This window comes from Nycticebus coucang, chromosome 20, assembly GCF_027406575.1.
Source record: "Nycticebus coucang isolate mNycCou1 chromosome 20, mNycCou1.pri, whole genome shotgun sequence".
Taxonomy (NCBI): Eukaryota; Metazoa; Chordata; class Mammalia; order Primates; family Lorisidae; genus Nycticebus; species Nycticebus coucang.
This window is the reverse complement of record NC_069799.1, coordinates 41,170,744-41,190,911: the sequence shown is the minus strand read 5'-3', so window position 1 is coordinate 41,190,911 and position 20,168 is coordinate 41,170,744. Positions and strand designations below refer to the sequence as shown.

The 20,168-nt window shown below is 45.1% G+C and overlaps 1 protein-coding gene across 21 annotated transcripts in view; it reads right to left on the bottom strand.

Moving 5' to 3' along the window:
* The window catches only part of PARD3 (par-3 family cell polarity regulator), a 760,426-nt gene that overhangs the window by 738,865 nt on the left and 1,393 nt on the right, over positions 1–20,168 (bottom strand). The window lies entirely within an intron of this gene.

Sequence of the window (20,168 nt, the reverse complement as noted above, 5' to 3'; positions counted from 1 at the left end):
AAAAAAAAAAAAAAAAAGTATTTCACCACCAACAGCCCACCCAGAGCACCTGTGATAGATTAACTGAAAGTGATAGAGAATGGAAACTCAGAAGCAGTGGTTGCAAGCAAATGAGAAGCTGGAATATGAGGAAAGGGGGTAAGAGTGTCATTTTTTAACCTGAAACATAAAAAAATCAAGCTACAGGGTTGCCTGAGGCTCAAGGATTAGGGCACCAGCCCCATATACCAGAGGTAGTAGGTTCAAACCTGGCCCCGGCCAAAAACGGCAAAAAAAAGAAAGAAAATCAAGTTACAGCTCAGTTAATAAAAATGAAAATTTCATTGTCAATTCTCTTCTAAATTTTCCAGGAAACGCCCCAGTATAAAAGAGGTGGGTTTTTTTTTTTATTTTAAGATTTACTGAGCTATACAGAAACCGACTGGATTTCTTTAATCCATGGAGTTACATAAAAGAATCATTTATTACTTGAAACAAACCCAAAGGCAGCCTGTGATTGTAAAATAAACCCGAAGCCTTTCACTGGGAAGTCGAGTTAGGTAGTAACAATCCCTTCCATCCCAGCCTCCCAAGTGCAAACACATACCCGGACGTGTATACACACGGATACACCACACGCAGATGTGTGCACAGACACACACACTTTGATCATCTCAGAGCACCATAAAACAGAAAATAATTCCACTTGGAGGAAACAAGACAAGCCACAGCCTAACTATTCTAAAATGCGTATTTCTCTATCCAGTTAGATAACACAAAACTTTCCTATAAGACAGTTCCTCACGATCATTGCGTGAGGTTCTATGCCATCCTAAGTGACAGGCACATAAATCTGTCCCTGTCATCAACAAGTAGCAGCTACAGAGGAAGACATCGGCCACCTCAGCTCCACCACTGGGGTGGGAAACCCTGACAGTCCCAAGCAGAAGCAGCTGGCCTGAGTCTCCACCACCTGAGTGTCCATCCCCAAGTTGCTGGGGCTCACAAAGCTCCTGAGAACTGAGCCTGCCACCAGCGACAGCCCTCAAAGCAGGAGCGTCACAGCAGTCGTGGACAGCCCCAGTCTCACTCGCTGCCTGTACTGTGTCACCACACGGCCCTTGCCGTGCCCCCTTCCCCAGGAAGTTGTGGTCCAAGCCAGTGCTGAGCTCTGATTTAGAGGGCAAGCTACTGCGTTATGCAAACAGATTGCTTCAGTTTCCTTGGGAAAAGACAAGGAGGAGGGACACGTGGCAAGATGGGAAAGCAAAAGACCCGGTGTGCACAGCAACCCAGAGACCACCTCGGCCCCTTGTCACAGAGCAAGGTCACCCACAGGCCTGCAAACCCTAGGCTGTACATGGACTTCTTCCCAGCCTCCCGGACCTGCAGCTCCACTCTAACCTCTCCAGCACCTCCCTCCACCCAGTGCAGGGGGACCACACATGGGTAGGCAGGAAAAAGATCAGGGACAACACAAACGGGTCTTCCCAAGGTGCCTAGCAAAGATCAGGGACAACACAAACGGCTCTTCCCAAGGTGCCTAGCAATCAACGTGCCAATTGCACAGTTCAGCCCCCCAGCTCCCCTGTTTTCTTAATATACCAGCACCTGTCCTCCCATGACCGACATATCACTCACTGACTCCACTGGGCAGAGAACAGTGACTGTGCAAAAAAAAAAAAAAAAAAAAAACACCCAAATATTCCTTCAGTTTTAATTCTGAAAGATGAAAAAGACTGGGCTTTACAAAGCCAGAGGAGTATTTCTTAATAACTACCTACAGCATTAGTCACGGCTGCCCTGCAGTTTCTAAGTACCCTGCTTTCCCATAAAGGATACATTTCACCCTCTTTTATCTGCTCCATGGACAAAGTCATCCACCACCTGGAACTAGTGTGTCCACTCAGAATCCACCATGACAAGTGAGCACAGTAAATCCAGCCAGCTGAGCCACAGTCATTAGCAGCAGGAACTGGAGAACACTGTGGGTTTTTCTCGTAGCCAGGCAGCTGGGGGGAGCACCCACCCTGCTGGGAGGAGCACCCACTCTGAAGAAAAGAGCATCTAAGAAATTTTTCTTGACAGTATCAGCTGCTTCTCTCTTAAAAGCTCATCCTCTTTTAATTATTTACAACTAATAAAACATGTAATAACACAGTCAAAATTATCGAGATGACTTCCTTTCAAAAAGTACATGTTTGCACAGTGATTCTTCATATCCCTTGAACTCAACATATGAATCTTTCAATCTCTCTGGGTTGTGGGTGGGGAATCAGGGGAGGCACCACCTGGGCTGCACCTGGAGCTAAAAGGAGGATGGCCCCGTGTAGCTCCAGTGATGGTACTTGGTGTGATGCTGAAAGGAGCTGGGGTCCAGAGCAGATAGCCTTGAATACACTTGGGACTGGGGACAGGGGCAGGGGGGGAGGGGGGAAGGGGGCAGGGAGTTGGTGACTTGAAGGCCAGAAGGAGCCTCTGAAATTTTCTAAACAAAAAGGACAGGTCTGTCAGCAGTGCTGATGAGGGAAAACCAGGGACAAACTATACAAAGGAACCTGGGAAACATGGCACAACTTTGGGGACAGTAAGAGGGGACTGTTCTGCCATGACAGGGTAAAGTGACAAGCTGGTGGAGATATAGGCTGGAATCCATGGACTTCTCTGTACTAAAGAGAGAGATGATGGAAGCTGTCCTTAGGAGGTTTACTCCGGTAGAAATACAGAGGGTGAATTAGTTCACATGGGGTGTGACATCCCTGAACCAGGAGATAGCACAAGAAATAATGGCTGGCCAGGCATGTTGGCTCACGCCTGTAATCCTAGCACTGTGGGAGAGCTGAGGAGGGAGAATAGCTTGAGCTCAGGAGTTCAAGACTTGCCTGAGCAAGAGTGAGACCCCGATTCCTAAAAAAATGGAAAAACCCAGCCAGGTGCTGCACCGAGCACCTATAATCCCAGCGGCTTCCAGAGCTGAGGCAGCGGGAGGCCCAGAGCCCGAGTCTGAGGTTGCAGTGAGCTATGATGCCATTGCACTCTGCTTAGGGCATAGGGTGGGACTCTGTCTCAACAACAACAAAAAAATATATAGCTGAAGAAGTATTTATTGCCAAAGCCTGATACCTGTCAATTATATGTTAAGTATCTCATATTAAGTAAAACTGAATGAATTTAAGCAACACCACACTGAGAGTATTACTGGAGAGTTGAACTATACTCAAAGGGTACGCTCTGAATGTACAAACTATCCTTGAAAACTCCATTTCATCACCGATAAGCACAAGGAGATTCTCCCATGATGGAGGAGCTCGGGAAGAGATTCCATCCAGGCAACAAGAGCTTCCGCTTCTAAGGTCACCCCATGTTCTAGCCACACACCTCACACAGGGATGGCTACAGAAACCACCGTTACCTTTTCCTCTGCATGTCTCTCTGCTGAGTGTGTAAACTTTGACCTGTTCCAGACAACCCTGTGATGTAACACCCCTAAGCTTCCCCCCACAAAATTTTAAAAAATCACTCTTCTTTAAACATGACATTTCTTTGGTAAAATGGCATATAATTTAAAATTATTACCAGACACATAAAAGTCAGTTTCCACCATAGTCTAGAATCATATCTAAGGAAGGTAGATTCATACTCAACTCCTCTTCGGTGAAGAGATCATTGCAAGAGCTGCCTTCTGAAGACTGTTCATCAGTAGACTGATGGAATCACTGCACTCCCTCCTCTGGGTATGAACCTGGGGGTACTGTGGCTAATCTGCCTCGCAAGATACTCCCACACAGGAATGATGAGTGGCATGCCCGCTGTGAACCTCTTAGAACAAGATGTCACATAAACCTAAGATATTATTACCATTATCTCTTTCTATCATACAGCCTGGGAGAGCTGTCAGATCTTTGGGCTCATGAAATATAAACATAAACTACTTCTTTGGTTTGTTGGCTGCAAAAGTTCATGGCTATATGTTTTTTTATTGCCCTCGCCCGGATCAAGGAAAAGACAACTTTAAAATGACGACACCTAGCCATAAAAAGAATATGGGATGCTGTAAGCCACACACACAGATGTACACACGCACACATACCTATCACAGAATAAAGAGGGCCGCAAGGGCTCTGACACCCTCACACTGAAAAGTGGCATCCACGTCCCAGTCCCTGATTTTGGAAATAGAATACAGGGACAATGACACTGCACTGTCTCCCACGGCTAAGTCTTAGGAGAGCGACCACTATTCTTCCTCATTCTTGGGACACTCTCTCTAGGAGCCCTGAGCCACAGGACAGGAAATCCAACTCTCCCGAGACGTCTATTTGGGGGACTCGATGAGCAGATGCTTTAGTCAACATCCCAGCAGAGTCCAACCAGGCATGAGAACAGAATCATCATGGACTCTCTAAGAGCAGGTCACCTGCGAGCTAAATACCCCCAAATAACCCCAAGTGAAGCAGAAAAATAACCCAGCTGAGCTCTGCCCAAATGCCTGACCCACAAAATCATGAGATATAATTAAAGAGTTGTTGACCTAACCCTGATGTTTTGGGTGGAGTGTGATGCAGCAATACCTAAATAAATATTCGTTTTCTAGACATTTTTACTACCCAACCTGAGCTTAAGCACTGAGACTGCAGAGCAGGATTTAAAAAATCCTTGCACGGGCATCACCATCAGATTCGATATGCCTTTAACGTAAGTGATTTCCATCAGGTCTATAAAATTCAGGATGAGTTAGTTCTTAGAGATGCAATACGTTCACGATGTTTTTAGATATTATTGCAAAGGACTGCACTTTGCAGCTCTGAAAGTACCCTTGAGGAAGTTATTTCCTGTTTTAATCACCTCTCACTCATGCTACACACACGCTTGGAGCCCCATGCTCTGTTCGCAGCTTGCTGTGTACACAGGCCTGGCAGGAGCAGCTGGGGAAGGGGCGCCAGACGCCCCCAGAGCAGCAGCTGCGTGGACCCAGCCGGCCAGGGCAAGGCTGGCAAATTATGTGTTAATAATGACAGCTTGGGTGTTCAGCACACCCCTTGGGTGACGGGCTCAGCTACACCTTGAACTTTACCCTAAGAAATGAAAACAATGTAACCTAAATATCTGTACCCTCATTATCAATATGAAAATAATAATAATGCCAGCTCGGTAATCTGTCCCATTACTTTACCTAACAAATGAAAACAATGTAACCTAAATATCTGTACGTACCCTCATTACAATATGAAAATAATAATAATGCCAGCTTGGTAATCTGTCCCATTCACCCTACTTTTAGGACTATATAAACTGTACGAATTACACAGGATATTTATGACATGATGACAAGAAAAAGAAAAATGACAAAGCTATGTCCTAGGTAATAAAACAGATCCCTGGATAGATCCTCTGACCCACGGTTAGTTTCATGGGGTAGCATGGCCAGAAGATTCTACTTGCCAGCAAGAGCCGGGCCACAGGCACACTGGTGCCAGGGTGAGAACTGTTCAATGGGAGTATCCAAAAGAAAGAATATAAAAGTGTATACATATTGCTGGCCTTGGGCAAGTGTGCCAACTGTTTTCTCTAATACCCTGTTTCCCCGAAAATAAGACAGTGTCTTATTCTAAAGTATGCTCCCAAAGATGCGCTAGGTCTTATTTTCAGGGGACGTCTTATCTTTCCTGTAAGTAGGTCTTATTTTCGGAGGATGTCTTATTTTCGGGGAAACAGGGTAGTACTGTTGTTCCAATATACACAACGTATCCGCAAACAGGTTTGAAAAGAAACTCCAGCAAGAAAGGTATTTTTAGTCCTCTGCTCGCAAGCCCTCTTCTCTGCTCTACACAAACCAAAAACCGTAGATGTCCTGTTATATATATATATATATATCACAAATACCCAGAGGACACAATTTGGCTCACAACACAACTCAAGTATTCGACTCAGCCTAGCTGCTCCTTCCCCCTCTCTTTACAAAAACCCTGTGCTATCCTTCTCTGCGCCTCCTTAATTAACCCTGTGGCTCATTTCTGTTGACTAGAGTCGCTCCTAAACTCAGACAAGACTTTGAGACATCTTTAAAAGCTCACAGCTGGCCAGGTACGGTGGTTCACACCTGTAATCCCAGCACTCTGGGAAGCCCAGGAGGGTGGATGACTTGAGCTCAGGAGTTTGAGGAAGGGTGAGACTCCAAAAGTCAGAAATGAAAACGAATGGACTGGCCCACAGTCACGCAAGTGGCCAGCCAGGCCTGGAGCACCTGGCTGATCCCCTCAAATTTCACATGTTCTGGAAATTTCAGAGCACAGCTATGAAACAAGCAGGGTCCCAAATCATAGAAGGCAGCCCAGCCCACAGGGTCTGGAGGGTGCCCACCCTGGCTGCACAGATAAGCACCTGGAGAGCTTTGTCCAAAGCCACTAGCCAACCCTGACTCACACAGAGCTGAGGTCTTTGGTCTGTGAGGACCTCGGGCGTCAGTTTTTTAAAAACCTTCCAGGTGCCCCCACCTTGCTGCCAAGGTTGAGAGGAACTGCGCTGGTGACATCTGGAGGTCTGGTTAAAATTCAGACTCGTGCACAGAAAGTCGAGGATGGGGTCCGAGGTTCTGCATTTCCAATGAGTTTCCAAGACATGCTGGCGCTGTTGGTCCGGGAGCCACACTTGAGGAGTGAGGGTGGCCGGGCCTCTTTGACTTAAAGGTCACCCCCACGGGGCACTTGTCCCCAAAATCCACATGCTGTTCAAGAAAACCCAAGTCAGAGAAAAAGCCTGTTCTTCTCCTGTGGGTACTCCTTACTCTGACAACATCATGGGCCACAGTGTAGTTTTCACAGGGTAGAGACTCCTAGTGCAGGCTCTGGAGTTAGAGGGATCTGTCTAAGAAGGTCAAGCTATGCATCAGACGTGCAGCCCTCTGGAACTTTCCTATCCTCGCTAGCCCAAGCTTCCTCGCCCGCAAACTAAGGACATCACTATTGCAACTGCATGAGCTCAGCACTCGGGGCCTGAAACACAACATGTGCCATAAAAGTGCTAGAACCCTTACTCTTGATAAGAATGGTTACACAACTAATACTTTTTTCTTTTTTTGAGACAGAATCTCTGTCGCCCTGGGTAGAGCACTGTGGTATCACAGCTCACAGCAACCTGAAATTCTTGGTCTCAAGCAATCCCCTTCCTCAGCCTCCCAAGTACCTGGGACTACCAGTGCCTGCCACAGCACCCAGGTAGGTTTTTTTCTATATTTTTAGTAGAGAAGAGGTCTTGCTCTTGCTCAGGCAGGTCTCGAACTCCTGAGCTCAAGCAATCCAACCGCTTGGCCTCCCGAAGTGCAAGGATTACTGGCTGCGGGCGTGAGCCACCGTGCTGGGCTTACCACTATTTTCTGCACCACTATCTCCTGGATATCTCCATATCTCTCTGAAATTCCTTCTCAGTAAGTTGGAACCGAAAAAATGTGGTAGGTACCACTGTTACAGTCACTGTTGTTTGTCAACAACTGCCCAAACTGATACACAGATAAATCTTGTCCCTGATAACAGCACTTCTTGTGGAAGAGCTTTGGATCGTTGAGTCCTGACTAAAATGCCTTATGACATCAAAAGCAAAGGCAGACCTGAAAATACCACTCCCCAGAATCCAAAAAGAAAGAAGCAAACTTCTCATAGGCAGACGTGGGAGGGAACCCAAGACCTGTTTCAAACTAAAATCCCACCGACCAAAATCTGTCTGGATTTTCCCAGTTATTTCTCTACCGCTTTGTTAGAAAATGTTTTCAGCACTCTGGAAAGTTTTTGAAAGCACCATTCATCACTCTCATCAGCAAAGCACAAAAACAAAGGAAGCTGTGAAGGAAAAGAGATACGCATATATAAAATTCCAATCTCTTTTTTTCCTTTGGCTTTCAAATGCACTCATGCGAAACAGTGTTTATAAACAAATACTAGAAGAAATCAGAGTTAAAATGTAAATGCTGCACAACTGGTTCAGCTTTATTATTTTAATCGCTACTTAGCAACTTCTCTAAATACAAACAGAAGGACAGCGGCACTACTGTAATTAATGAGACATTTAAAGTCCACAAAGAGGAAAACAACTTTCAACACTGTGGTATGGAAGACCTGGATGAGAGGAGGGGGTCCTCTGGAACACAAAGTTGTGCTGGGAACAACTCGAAAATCTGATGCAATCACGGTGCCTGCCCCGCCCAGAACCTAAATGAGTCTTCAAGACACCACTCCCTGTTTAGGAGGATAAGTAGGTCAACTCCTGGGTGAAGTCTCCAGGTGATTGGCACTGGGTGCCTTTAGCTGAACCGAAGTACTTCAAGTTACATCGATCTGTCAACCCTTACAACTAACTACTGCAGCAAAAGACGTTCTATGTTCTTTTACTGCTGATTTAGCTGCCCCAAATCACCCTCTTAAGATCCAGAGAAGAATACAGAAGTGTTATGGGCACATGAATTATAGAGGCCTATATAATAAAGGATTACAGAAGTCACAAAAACGTCATCTTTCTCATTTCATTTTATAACTTTAGATTATCTCTTTGAGCCCCAGGGTATACTCAGGATGACTACTAGTTAATAAATGCTAAAGGTCTGTAAAACATCTGGGCAGTTTATAAAGATCAATAGCATTTACAGTTGCTAGTTCTATCCTTTCTGGGTTTTAAAAGGCTTTTTTAATGGAAAATGTGGAAGCTGGGCTTTTTAAAATATTTTAAAGACAGCAAATAAATTTTACATAATTTCCTTTGACCTAACAACGTAGCAGCTGCAATTCTTTTGGAGAGTAATAAGAGCTAATGGAAAACCCAACACAACTACAATAGACAAATGCTTCTCCTTGACCAAAAAAAAAAACTACAGGGTGATCTGAATATTCTTGGAACTAGAATTTTTTTCTCTATTTCCAACTTACTTACAAATACTAACCATGAAACTTTCTACTTTTGGGGTCGGGGGAGTGGCCCTGTAGCAGATCATCTTGAAAAAGAACACTTGATACCATAAATCAAATAAAAATCAAGTCAATTTTGTGAATTGGCCATTAAAATTGTGCCTAATCTACATTTAAAACTTGAAAGGAGAGAAAAAGATCTAATATTGACTAAGAATCTAGGATGTGGCTCAAGAGGCTAAGGCACCAGACACATACACCTGAGCTGGCAAGTTCAAATCCAACCCGGGCCAGCCAAACAACAATGACGGCTGCAATCAAAAAATAGCCAGGGGTTGTGGTGGGCGCCTGTAGTCCCAGCTACTTGTGAGGCGGAGGCAGAAGAATCGCTTGAACCCAGGAGTTGGAGGTTGCTGTGAGCTGTGATGCCACAGCACTCTACCAAGGGCAACAGCTTGAGGCTCTGTCTCAAAAAAAAAAAAAAAAAAAAAGAATCTAGGATGTGACAGGGACATTGTCTACATTAAATCACTTAATCTTCATGATAGCCAAAAAAAAAAAAAAAATTAATAACCTTCCCGAATCACAGATGGGAAGTCAAGTTCACAGAAACTGTGGGGTTTGCCAAAGCTCAGAGTAGGGGGAGCCCAAGACCAAAGCTAGGGAAGCTCTTCAGTTATGGACATCTTTGGTGCCTCCAAACCGATGTCACTGGGATTGTGTTTCTTAAATTGCAGAAGTTGTTTTTCTTGAGCGATTTTTTTTAAAGGGGAGAGTTTCACCATACAATTTCCCACATCCAGTCCAAATGAGGAAGAGAAAAACAATTTAGAAAAGCTTATTCAACCACTTAGAAAGCTTTGCCAACCACTGCTAGCAAAACAAAAGAACACATCTAACATCTATTCCTCTTTCCTTCCTGCAACACCTTTTCACATTCTCTTTGTTTTATTTTTGGGGTTTTTTTGTTTTGTTTTTTGTTTGAGACAGTGTCTTACCACTTTGCCCTCCTCCCCTAAAACAGAGTGCTGTGTAATCACAGCTCACAGCAACCTCAAACTCCTCAGTATAAGCAATTCTCCCACCTCAGCCTCCCAAGTAGCTGGCACAACAGGTGCCTGCCACAAAAACTGGCTATTACTTCGCTCTTGCTCAGGCTGATCTCAAACTCCTGAGCTCAAGAAATCCACCTGCCTCAGTCTCCCAAGAGTGCCAGGATTCCAGGTGTGAGCCACGGAGCTCGGCTTCACATTCTTTGAACCCTGACAACAACCCCATGAAGTAGGTGGTCTTAGAAGGCGAGGATCCTGTGCTCAGAAGTTCCTGTTCTCACTCTCAGACACACAAATGTCTTAGAGAGTCCTCTTCTGCAGGCTATCCAGAGTGTGCCACTGTGATGGGCCCGTCTCCTACAAGAAAATACACCCACTACCAAACTACCTTCAGCTAATTGTATGTTTTCAAACACCTGTGTTTCAAGCAGTGGGTCATAACATAATGAAAGATAGCACTAGCCCCAGCACAGAATGTTCAGGGGATTATTAGCATTCTAGGTTTCCAGGTAGGAGGAGCCTTTGTAATTTAAAATGTATTAATTTCATATTTCTTAACAGTACAAGTGCCAAAACATGCCACCATCTTCCAGATGTAGAGGTTGTTTAAATAGTTCTCAATCCAAGGACACACTTAGAGATACACTGGATGGGTCTAAAAGGTTTTCTCCAGATCGCTAACGGAGTGGTAAAGGTAGGTACCAAATCCTACATTCGACTTGAATGGATTTAGTGTGTAGTCATATCCTGTGCGGTAGTGCATCAGAAACCAATATCCTGTGCATTTACCTCCCTCTTCTGCAGGTGCTGCTGGCTGTAATGAAAGAAATCCCCGTTTAGAGTATAACCCTGCTGGGCAGGAACCCGGCTAAACATTACTCACAAGTGACTCTGCACATTAGGTTGCAGCATTATACATTATACATCTTAAGAAGGCCTTTGTGGTATAAGAAAATGTGTTCCCTGGAAAAGAGTTTATTTTTTAAATTCTGGATTTAATGTTGAGCTTAGAAAATAAAAATACAACACAGATGAAAAGAGTTTTTTCAACCCTTACTGCAGACATAAAATAGAACAGGTTTGCCAAAGCTCAAAATCTCTGACAGACAAAGCCAAAAATAAAAAACTGGAAGAGTTCTCCCATGATGTACATCCTTGGGGCACCTTAATCAAACTCCACACAACAAAGACAGCTGGGGAGCTGGGCAGAAAGGAGTCTTGGCTGATGGCGGAATAGCTGTTGAGACTTTAAAGGAGTGAGGTGGGGTGGAGGGAGGGGAGGTTAGTAAGTAAAGACCAGGGGACCTGGGGGCTTAGCAGTCAGGGCTCACCAGACAGTAATAGGATGGACTGGATAATCACCCCCCATGAAAGCAGAGATTGTCTGGAAAACTCCTAAAACCAGCCAGCTGTCACGTGAGTATCTCTGTCTGAGTATCTCTGCTGTACAATAACATGTTATTTTATGGCACTCTCTGAACTATAAAATACCGAAAAATGGAGCCTGGTTAATAATGGCTTGTGTAGTCTATTTTTCTAACATCGTCACTGAGATATAAAAACATACTATAAAATCCATGCATTGAAATAGCATACAACTGAGTGATTTTTTAGGATATTCATGGACTTGTGCAACCATCACCTTATCTAAATGTAGAACATTTTCTTTTTTTTTTTTTTTTTTGGTTTTTGGCCGGGGCTAGGTTTGAACCTGCCACCTCCGGCATATGGGACCGGCGCCCTACTCCTTGAGCCACAGGTGCCGCCCTAAATGTAGAACATTTTCATCACCCCAAAAAGAAAGCCTGTACCCATTAACACTCTCCACTACCCCTCAAGCCTAGGCAAACACCACTCTCTGTCTCTGCAGAGCTGCCCATTCAGGTCACTTTATATCAGCAATATAACCCTCAAAAGGGTTGCGACATAGCCGGGCGTTGTGGTGGGCGCCTGTAGTCCCAGCTACTTGGGAGGCGGAGGCAGGAGAATTGCTTAAGCCCAGGAGTTGGAGGTTGCTGTGAGCTGTGATGCCACAGCACTCTACCCAGAGCTTGAGGCTCTGTCTCAAAAAAAAGAAAAAGGGGGGTTGCAACATTAGGAAGGTTGAGAAACACTGCTTTATATAAATGGAACGATACAGTATTTGGGGTTTACGACTGCCTTCCTCAACACAGCATAGCGTCTTCAAGGTTCGTCCATGTGGCAGCACAAATGGGTAGTAGCACTTCTCTCCTTTTTACGGCTGAATTGTCCTTCACTGTGTAGATAAACCAGCTTTTGTTTACACAATGGACATTTAGGTTGCTTTTGGCCACAATGAAAATGCTGCTATGGACGTTTGTGTACAGGTTTTTGTGTAGACATGTGTTTTCCTTTCTTACATGTGTATGTATAATGTAGTCTATCTTTAAGAGAAAAAAATATTGAGTAACTGATATTTCAAGTCATTAGGACATGTAGCTTGAAATCTTTGTTTGTTCTGTTTGTTGCAGTTGTCACTGTTGTTCAGCTGGCCCAGGCCAGGTTCGAACCCACCAGCTCTGAGCTACTGAGCTACAGGCTCTGAGCCTCGCTTGAGATCTTAGTTGTTGAGTGCCAATATCAAATGACAGAGAAAAAGGAATAAACAAAAGCAATGTTTTAGCAGCATAAACCACCTGGAGATGGTAGGCCCGATAATGGAAGACACAGACCTCTAAGTGGTACATAATCTTTCCAAATGGGAAAAAACATCAAACATGATAAAAGAATGACTAAGAGATAAAAACAGTCATCTTCCTACTGAACTCTAAATTTCTTTTTTTTTTGCAGTTTCTGGCGGGGGCTGGGTTTGAACCTGCCACCTCTGGCATATGGGGCCGGCGCCCACTCCTTTGAGCCACGGGCGCCACCCTGAACTCTGAATTTATTTTCCTAAAGGTTTGCTTTACTATACTCCACGTAAAACAGAAAGAGTACCCAAAATGGGTAAAATTGTGTACATTGACTAACACACCTCCGACCTCCCCACTCCCTCCCCATTCTACTGCCGTGGACCTTGGTCCCAGCTGGAAAGTTGTGGGACCTTCCTGATGGGCAGGAGCTATGGAAAGCACCTTCTGGCCCAAATTTACATACGTCTTTTCACCCTTAAAAACAATAAACGGCTCTGGTCATCTATCTAGTGTTCCCTACGATCGGCCTGCATCCAACTCTATTGGGAAGTGCAAACCTCCCAGGACAGATGGTGTATCCATCAGTGAGCTGGAGTCCAAGTGGGACTTTAAACGTTCCCTCCACGACCAGTTCATCCATGTTCACCAGGAGCCAAGAAGTGCTTTTCCCATGAATCTGAGATCCTAAACATTTGTTTACTCCTGGCACTGACCCAAGGATCCGAACTGACAGAATGAGAAGCACCAGACCAAGCATAGGTGTGTTTTGGGGCCAGATTCCCACACCGCCCTGGCCACCTGCCCTGAACCTAGCCCAGTACCAACCCCAGCATATCATCAGCTCAGTCTGAAAAACAAACCAAACTCCCTCAAAATAGCTGACACAAAAGAATAACTTCTAAGAAACTCCAAATCTCACTAAATCTTAGTTTTCAATTACAAGCTATTTGTGCCAGTATGCCAAACACACTGAACTTTTTTTTGAGACAGGTCCTTATTCTGTCACCCCAGCTAAAGTGCAGTGGTGTCATCATAGCTCATTGAAACCTCCAACTCCTGAGTTCAAAGGCAATCCTCCTGCCTCAGCCTCCCACATAACTGAGACTACAGGCTCATGCCACCAAACCAGCTAATTTTTCTTTTTTAGTACGGATGGGGTCGCCTGCTTGCGCAGGCTACTCTTAAACTCCTGGGCTCAAGCCACCCTCTGATCTCAGCCTCACAGAGTGCTAGGATTACAGGTATGACCCACCCTCCCCAGCCAACACCAAACTTTAAAATCCTTAAAATTAGCAAGATTATAGTTTTCTGAGCAGAAGCGTATTTGTGTGTGTGTGAGAGAGAGAGAAGACATGTGATGTGATGATTCTCAGCTCTGTATTTACTCAACCTCTGTGACTACTACGTGACAGACGCAGGCTACACACGTAAAACTGAGGTGCAGCCACTGCTTCACGCCTCTCACCTGCAGAGAGATGAGCGCACACACACTTGGACCTGCAGACGTCCTCAAGAGAAGTACAGGCAGGAAGAAACCCAGACCACTTGGGATGTAGAGTCAGCCTCCCCAAGATGGCTGGTCTGAGCTGAGACTCAATGAATGAGTGCAGAGAGAAAGCTCAGGTTCCAGACAGAGGCAGCAGCAAATGCCAGAGCGGAGGCAGGAAAGTGCAGGCGAGTCCAAGTGGGTGGAGTACGGGATGTGGAGAGTTTGGAAGGCAGGATGGGTCCCTCCAAGGGACAGACTGTGCTGAGGCGGCAGGATTTGAGTAAAGAGCATACAGGGGCATTTCAGCAGAAGACAATGAGAGTCCAATCTTAGAAAGAGCAGCCTTTCAAACATGTTTAGTCTCTTTTTGAGAGGGAAGACAGAAAATGGTGATAAATAACAAAGTTTCTTTCATTTCACTATTACTATGCTTGCCTCTATTTTCTCTCAATCTCTGTAACAGTGTAACTATTTTCCTAAAAGTTATTTCAATAAGCTTGTACATTTGTAGCAACAAGCTGTCATACCTTTTTTTTTTTTTGAGACAGAGTCTCAGTTTGTCACCCTCAGGTAGAGTGCCATGATGTCACAGCTCACAGCAACCTCCAGCTCTTGGGCTTAGCTGATTCTCTTGCCTCAGCCTCCTGAGTAGCTTGGGACTACAGGCGCCCACCACAAGGCTCAGCTATTATTTTTGTTGTTGCAGTTTGTCCGGGGCTGGGCTTGAACCCGCCACCCCTCTCACTGAGCCACAGCACCACCCAAGCTGTCATACCTTTACTCCCAGAAAAATGTCACACACACAAGACTTTTCGTGAAGACCGTGATTTGCATGGTCTGAGTAATCAACAGGTCCTCTCCCCACAAAAAGAAAAGCACGTTTGCAAAAGTATCTATCCAAACATTCAAGTTTGAAAAATACAGGCTGAGTATCCCTAATCTGAAAATCCAAAATCTGTGCTCGCTTCGGCAGCACATGTACTAAAATTGGAATGAAAATCCAAAATCCAAAACCTTCCAAAATCTGAAACTCTTTGAGTGCCGTCGTGATGTCACATCACAAGTGGAAAATTCCACATGTAAACTCTTAACATCTACTTAGTTTTGTACACAAATTTCAATGTTATATGAAATTACTTTCAGGCTGTGTGTATAAGGTCTATATAAAACAAATAAGTGTTTGTGTTTAGACCTGGATCCCATCCCCCTGATATCTCATTACATATATGTAAACATTCCAAATTAAAAACAAAAAACTTCGGCTAGGTGCCCATAACTCAGTGAGTAGGGCGCCAGCCACATACTCCAAAGGTGGTGAGTTCGAGCCTGGGCCTGCTACACAACAATGACAAACTACAACCAAAAACTAGCCAAGCATGGTGGTGGGCGCCTTTAGTCCCAGCTACGTGGGAGGCTGAAGCAGGAGAATCACTTAAGCCTAAGAGTTAGAGGTTGCTGTGAGCTGTGATGCCACAGCACTCTACCCAGGGCAACATAGTAAGACTCTTGTCTCAAAAAAAAAAAAAAAAAAAATTTCAAACTTGGCAGCACCTGTTGCTCAGTGGGTAGGGCACCAGTCACATACACCCCAGGCCAGCTAAACAGTGACAACTGTAACAAAAAAATAGCTGGGCATTGTGGCAGGTGCCAATAGTCCCAGCTACTTAGGAGACTGAGGCAAGAGAACCACTTAAGCCCAAGAGTTTGAGGTTGCTGTGAGGTGTTATGCCACCGCACTCTACTGAGGGCAACATAGTGAGACATGGTGAGACATCCGTCTCAAAAAAAATAAAAATTCAAACTCCAGAACACTTCTGTTCCCAAGCATTATTACTCAAGCTGTAATAACAACAGATTGTAAGTAAATAATTCCAAAGGGACGTGCATGAACAACAGAAGCAGCGGTCTAAAACGAGAGGCCCAGCCTGCACTAGGCTCACACCAGCAACTTGTACTCTCTGTGGCCACACACTCACACACAACGTGCCTCCTGAGTGTGGTGCTGCACAGGCAAGTGTTAACAATCTCACCACCCGGGCGGCGCCTGTGGCTCAAGGAGTAGGGCGCCAGTCCCATATGCCGGAGGTGGTGGGTTCAAACCTAGCCCTGGCCGAAAAAAAAAAAAACAATCTTACCACCCTCTCTTTCAATTAAGTTACACATTGTCTTTTTAAGCAGAGAGGAAAAATCCAATCAGGAATAGGGAGAGATTCCCAGAGAGTAAACCATTTGGTGGATAAAACATATTAGCAATTCAAATTTGTGTGGTGTTGTTTTTAAGAGGCAGGGTCTCACTCTGTCACCCAGTCTGCAGTGTAATCGTAGCTCACTGCAGGCTTGAACTCCTGGGCTAAAGCCATCCTCCCCCATCAACCTCCCAAAGTGCCGGGATTACAGGTGTGAGCCACAGTGCCCAGCCCTCAATTAATCTTTACTGAGCAGGTAGTGTGGGCCAGACCTAGTGCTGAAGAGTTTCTCAACCATCACCCTGTTCAATACTTGCATAAATCCTATCAAGAACTATTCTATTCTAGAGATGAGAAAAAGGAGGCTCTGTAGGTTTGCTTAAGGATAAATGGCTAACAAACCTAGGTGTCCAAACCTAATCCAAAGCCCCCCCTCCAAAGAAAACTATGTGGGAGGCGGCAGAGGAAAGGTGTTTCAAAAACTCCCCCCCCCCTTCAGTTTCTTCTCCTTTCTATCACTCAGCAGCCAGTGAGCAGCAGATCTTTAGACTGAAATGCTAAAGAATTATATCCCTCCTAGATCTCATCCAGACCACTGGCTCAAGTCATCGTCCCAGAGGACCACCTTTTGCTCTGCCAAATGCCTGCTCCTTCTGTGTTGTCACACCACATGAAGTCCCTGCATCTTGCCCTGGCACTCACGGTTGTCCTATGCTTGATCCTGACCCACTATCTGACACAAACCCTCCGTCTTGTGTGCCTGAACGGCCTTTGTTCACACTGTTCCCTCCTTAGAATGCCTTCCCTCCCACCTCTCAGACTCACGGCAGACACTCTCCACATTCCATAACCACACCTAAAACAGACCTACAGAACCAGAGGCCTTTGCGCCTTCCAAATAGGTGCTTTTTGAGGTCCCTACACCACACAGTTACCACTCACTGCCCAAAATCAAGGCTGGCCTTCCCACCCATGAAGCCCAATGCAAACCCCAGTAACTCAATGAGACTTCCCTACGGGCACCCCTAATGACAGCTACCACCACCAAAATCCAGGAGCCATTACTGTCTGCACCACCCTGCTGCCAATGATGCTACCATCTACTGTTTACAGCTTTATATATTCTGTCTCCCAGATGACACTCGTTTTGAGTGCAAGAATTTAGTCTCATTATTTCTTCATAGAGCATATTTCCTACACAGCAAACCCCATTCTTCCAGTTGGTGAACTGTACTCTGTGGCCATCAAGAGTCATGGGTATCAGGCCACAAGGACAAGGACAGACCAGTCCTCCCATTCTCAGCCCTCGGAAGAACAGTCCACGTGATACGGTTCTCTGGATGTGAGCACAGGCTCAGGATGAGGATGGCTGGGCGGAGAAGAACAGCCATTTCCACCAGCGATCATAACCACAAAAATCTTTTCACAAGAGAAAAAACACTTTTTTTTGAGACAGAGCCTCAAACTGTGGCCCTGGGTAGAGTGCTGTGGCATCACAGCTCACAGCAACATCCAACTCCTGGGCTCAAGCGGATCTCCTGCCTCCGCCTCGCAAGTAGCTGGGACTACATGTGCCCGCCACAACACCCAGCTATTTTTAGGTTGCAGCCATCATTGTTGTTTGGCGGGCCCGGGCTGGATTCGAACCAGCCAGCTCAGGTGTATGTGGCTGGTGCCTTAGCTGCTTGAGCCACAGGCACCAAGCCACTTTTTTTTCTTTTTGAGATAGTGTCTCACTATGTCACCCTGGGTAGAATGCCGTGGCGTCACAGCTCACAGCAACCTCAAACTCTTGGGCTTAAGTGATTCTCGTGCCTCAGCCTCCCAAGTAGCTAGGACTACAGGTGCCCACCACAACACCTGGCTATTTTTTGTTGCAGTTGTCATTGTTGTTTAGCAGGCCCAGGCCAGGCTCGAATCTTTTCGCAAGAGAAAAACACATGTGGCTAAGAGTAAACCTTTGCAAATCAATTCATTGAAGACATTTCTAGTATTAAGTCATGCCACTCCACTGTCCAGAAAAACTGATTTAACTTAAAAACAGATCAAATGTAATGCCAAAAAAATTAGCCCACAGGGCGACGCCTGTGGCTCAGTGAGTAGGGCGCTGGCCCCATATGCTGAGGGTGGCGGGTTCAAACCCAGCCCCAGCCAAACTGCAACAACAACAAAAAAAAAAAAATTAGCCCACAAAATGCTTAGTGCAGAGAAAGCCTTGTGACTTGAGAGGTTGGGATCTTTTTCTCTCTTCCTTTTCCCTTTTTTTATTATTATTTGGAGGGAGGGGTTGGCTTTTTATACAGAGCCATAAACATGATCTGCGCCCATTTTTCACCACAAGATAGTTCATCATGCTACATGTCACCTAGCAACCGAAACACCACTTGGACAACCACCTAGCTACCCAATTCTTCATACAAAATTTTGGTCTTGTTCTATTGAGCAATATGGGTAAGGGACAGATAAGTGAATGTTCAAACAGTGCTAATGTGTATTGTCTCTGTTCAGACCCGGTGGCTCATGCCTGTAATCGGAGCACTCTGGGAGGCGGAAGTGGGTGCATTGCTTGAGCTCAGGAATTCGAGACCAGCCTGAGCAAGAGTGAGACCCTATCTCTACTAAAAATAGAAAAACTGAGGCAAGAGGATCACTTGAGCTCAAGAGTTGGAGGTTGCTGTATTATATCATGATATAATGGCACTTTACCCAGGGCAACAGCCTGAGATTCTGTCTCAAATAACTAACTTCGGAAAGCCCAGAAACATCACTGATCCTCCCTCTATTTCCAGCTTTAATGACACCATCACCCTTCCGCTGGCTCACATGCGCCTTTTCTCTTTGTGATGCCTTTCCAGACTTCCCTAAGGAAACTGCACTGCCTTTTCTGTGCCTCCAGGTCCCTACAAAACAACTGCTGCTAATATTTAAAAAGATCTACTGTACCACCAAAGCCTCCTAACTATACCCATCCAGCATCCCAACCGCATCCTTTTCTCCCTGCTGTTCCGTGCCAACTTCCACCTGGAGGACTCTGGGGCCTCTTGCCCTGCGACTTGTACAGTCCATTTTCCACAAAGAAGCTGGTGGGTCCCCTAGATGTCCAGCATCCAAAACAGTGCCTTGGGCATAGTAAATGCTTAAAAATGTGGAATGATTTAATAACTCCGTCGATCAAACAACTACATTTGCGTCTCCCAAACAGGCAATCCAATCAATGTCCATTTTGTGAATGATGAAATATGACTAATTTTAAGCATGTACGATTAGTAAGGCAAAAGAAAATGTGTCACCTTCTCCCTGGTCAGGAACCTAGCACAGTGCAGAGCCTACGTTATTGTATTTCCCTTTCCTTTCATGATTTTGGTTTCCAGAGTATGCGGATCATAAACTCCGGCTGAAAAACAATCCTTATAAATGTTTCCACTGGAATTTAGGGTCTGATTTTCTAAAAAGCTAAATGTTAAGTTTAGAGAGTTTTTCCACCCTTGTCAGCTTTGCAGATAAACAGGTGACCGATTTCCACTAATTTTATTTGGTTTTCAATAAATGTTCAACCAACTGTAAGGAACATCTTGGAGCCTGTTAAATGAAGGGAATCTTCCATACTTATATCAAGTTCCCAAACACCTCCCAAAATGATCTTTCAAGGGCCAAATGTATTCTATTTTTTCCCAACATACACTAAAAACAAACCAATAGAGTAAGATTTTTTTTTCTTCTTAATTTCGGAGAGAATTGGTGCATGCCATCCCAAGCACCTTGTGTATACTCAGATCAGGCTGACAAAGCCACTTTCTCCCTCATCTGCAGTCCCAAAGTCCACAGGAGCCAAGCCACCCCACTGCCAGGAAGGAACAGCCAGAATGCTCAGGGAATATCCTCAGGTGCTGGAGAGAAACTTCAGCGTAGGCTGTTGT